Source organism: Mercurialis annua, linkage group LG3 (assembly GCF_937616625.2).
Source record: "Mercurialis annua linkage group LG3, ddMerAnnu1.2, whole genome shotgun sequence".
Lineage (NCBI taxonomy): Eukaryota > Viridiplantae > Streptophyta > Magnoliopsida > Malpighiales > Euphorbiaceae > Mercurialis > Mercurialis annua.
This window is the reverse complement of record NC_065572.1, coordinates 54,822,530-54,825,536: the sequence shown is the minus strand read 5'-3', so window position 1 is coordinate 54,825,536 and position 3,007 is coordinate 54,822,530. Positions and strand designations below refer to the sequence as shown.

The 3,007-nt window shown below is 29.0% G+C and overlaps 1 long non-coding RNA gene across 1 annotated transcript; it reads left to right on the top strand.

Moving 5' to 3' along the window:
- Positions 1 to 1,386: 1,386 nt before the first annotated feature.
- On the top strand, positions 1,387 to 2,143 carry LOC130015199 (uncharacterized). The gene is made up of 2 exons (XR_008790252.1): positions 1,387 to 1,457; positions 2,000 to 2,143. It is a non-coding gene; the product is annotated as an uncharacterized LOC130015199 (long non-coding RNA).
- The last annotated feature ends 864 nt before the right edge of the window (positions 2,144 to 3,007 follow it).

Below are 3,007 nucleotides of genomic sequence, written 5' to 3'. Positions count from 1 at the left end.
TATGAAACTAAATTATTTTGTTGTTAAAGAGGAGATTCAGAAACAAAGAGTGTTTATTCAGCACATTAGTATTGAATTTATGATTGCGGATCCTTTAACGAAAGGCCTACAACCAAAATTATTTAATGAACATGTTCTAAAGATGGGTCTTGCTTGTAATGATGATGAGGATAATTGATTATGTAATAACACTCTGAGCTTTATTATGTGTTTCTGATATACTTTTAGAATTTCTTGTTTCTTATGTTAGTATACACTAATGATTTAAACGATAAACAAGAAAGTCAGTCATTTGACATTATCATGGATCATTATGACATTTAGAATGTTTAAGTATCGATATGATATAGCAAATTTTAAGTGTTCGATTAAATAGGACATAATCGCCACATACTCACACTGAACAATTTTCATATTATATTTATGATAAAATCATGAAGAGATTAATCATTATGAATACAATAAGATTTTTATTAATTTTAATCGGACGAAGTAGGAGAATGTTAGAAAAATTATGAAAATATTAGCGTATGACACAAATTAATTATTAAGTGTTAAATGTATATTGTATAACTTGACACATTTTAGATTAAATGTCAAGTATACAACGTATATGTTGACATATAATTGATTAAGGTGTCACGATGTATATTTGACACATTATGGACTAAGGTGTCTACATACTATGAATTAGTATGCATTAATATGTCATGCAATTAAACTACTAATTGACACATATTTATGGTCCAATTAGATTAATCAAAATTAATTAGGTGGATTAATCTCAACCATTGATTTAGTTACGTGATGGACGTACCCAATTGAATTGAAATATCTATAAATAGAATGGAAATAGGTCCTCTCTCTAACACACCAAAAACACATCTTTAACTCCATCTAAAGAGTGTGATAAAAAAAACTAAAGGGTTAAGGGAGAGAAATCAATTTCTCGTTAATGGCTCCAAGCAATATTCTTCTTGAAAATTCAAGTAAGTTTTCTATCAATATTTATTTACGGTATTATAAAATTAATTAGTTTTAAAGATCCTTAGTGTTTACGTTAATGATGTCTTGTTATGCAAAATCTAACAAGTCGTATTATGCGGTTAATTATATATAGTTAAAATTCTGTTTAAGGAGGTTGGTACTTAAGTGGTCCGCTCGTAACCCTCCAATCATTTTTGGAAATTTTTCTACTGTAATTATATTTGGCATATTTCATGACTCGTATAATTATTTGCATTATCTAACATTTTTTTATACATCCTTAATTAAACCAGAAAAGTCTAAATCTTTATCATTAAAAATGTTATAATCTTTGTTTGTCTTTGTCTTGTCACTAGCTTTTAAGAATTTTTGTTTGTTCATTTATGGATTTTTTTGCTGCAGATGTTTTATTCTAAAGTGAAATTAGGTGGAACTGAACATATCCATTTGAGATTATGTGCAATTTCAAAGTAAGTTTATAGCTTTCCTTTTAATTCATATCTGGTTACAGAGTTTCAAGAGCAAATTATACTAAGACTCCCCATGTTTGTTATAATTCACAGTTTGATACCCCTTATTTAAAAATAAAAAAATTTGGTATTTCAATTTGGATTTTTCAAACTATTAGGCCCTTCTATTAGTTCCGTTATTAATTTGAAATTTACTTTCAAACGACTTGATACCTTAGTTTCAATTTTATAAACGATTTGATCCCCACTTTTAATTATTTTAACAATTTGGTACCTCATTTTCGAACAATTTGCAAATGATGTGGTAGCTCACGTTTCATTCCGTTAACGGTTTGGTACCTATATTTAACAGAAGGTCCTTATAGTTTATAAAATTAAAATTAAAGTATCAAGTCGTTTGATTTTCAAACAAGAGCTACCAAACTGTGAATTATAAAAACGTGAGGGGTCATAAAGTAATTTGCTCAAGTTTCTATCTTTTCTTTTGTGTTTTTGGTTCTTTGCTACTTCTGTTTGAAGTTTTTGTCCTTTTTGAGAAATAGTTGCAGATGAGGGTAGAAAAATAGCAAGAAAGTTAAAGCTGTGAGTGTCGATAAGTAATGATGACTGTAATGACAGCGGCGGCATTGTATCACGGCCATCGCTGACGTTAATTAGTACTAACAAAAGGAGCTGATTTGTATGAATTGTTTTGAACTAAGAAAATTATTAGAGTCTGTATTAGAAGTGGAGGCGATAATTCAACGCCAGAAAAGTGCAGCCGCCTGAGGAAGTGGATCCTTATCAGTTTGAACAAGAACTTTTTGCTCTTGTTCGGTAAAAAAAAATAAAGAATTTTTACTTTCGTACCAAACTCAGGTTGAACTTGCTAATGTGGATGGTATTTATGTGTAATTCCACCTAAGCAATTTTCATGTCATTTTTCTTGTTTTTTTAATGACATGCATACGTTTCCGTCAATAATTAAACACCGTCAATGTTCTGTTAACTCCATGTGGCATATGGACTTAAAGTAGAGGTTCCTGATAGTGTAAGGAAATGTTTTACACTTTTTAAATATAGGGAGCCATTCTGAAAAAAAATTATAATGTAGGGATTGAAATATGTGTTTTGGCCTATATTTTTTTCACACTTTAAATGATGGAGAGCGTAGCACACTTCCAAATTATATCCATAAAATGGGTATAATAACAGTGAAACTCAAATTTAAGAGATCTCCAAAATGTCAAACTGAACTAGAGGAACTTTTTGAAAAACAAATATGAAGAATACATGAATTTAAAGATGTGTTTGACCAATTTTAGTTATGAGGAAAATCTCCAAATTAAAGATTATTTATTAAGTTTATATTAAATTTTCTATTAATTTCTTTTATCCAATCTCCTCATTTTAATCTAAATTTAAATTTATAAACCTAAATATCTCTAATATATGATTTAAGAATTCTAATGTTTTCTTTTCCGAATCAATTTACTTCCAATTTTGGATAAGTGATGGAAACCGACTTCTAGAACATTTAGTCACATCGAGTTTCACCATAGAGGAGGATC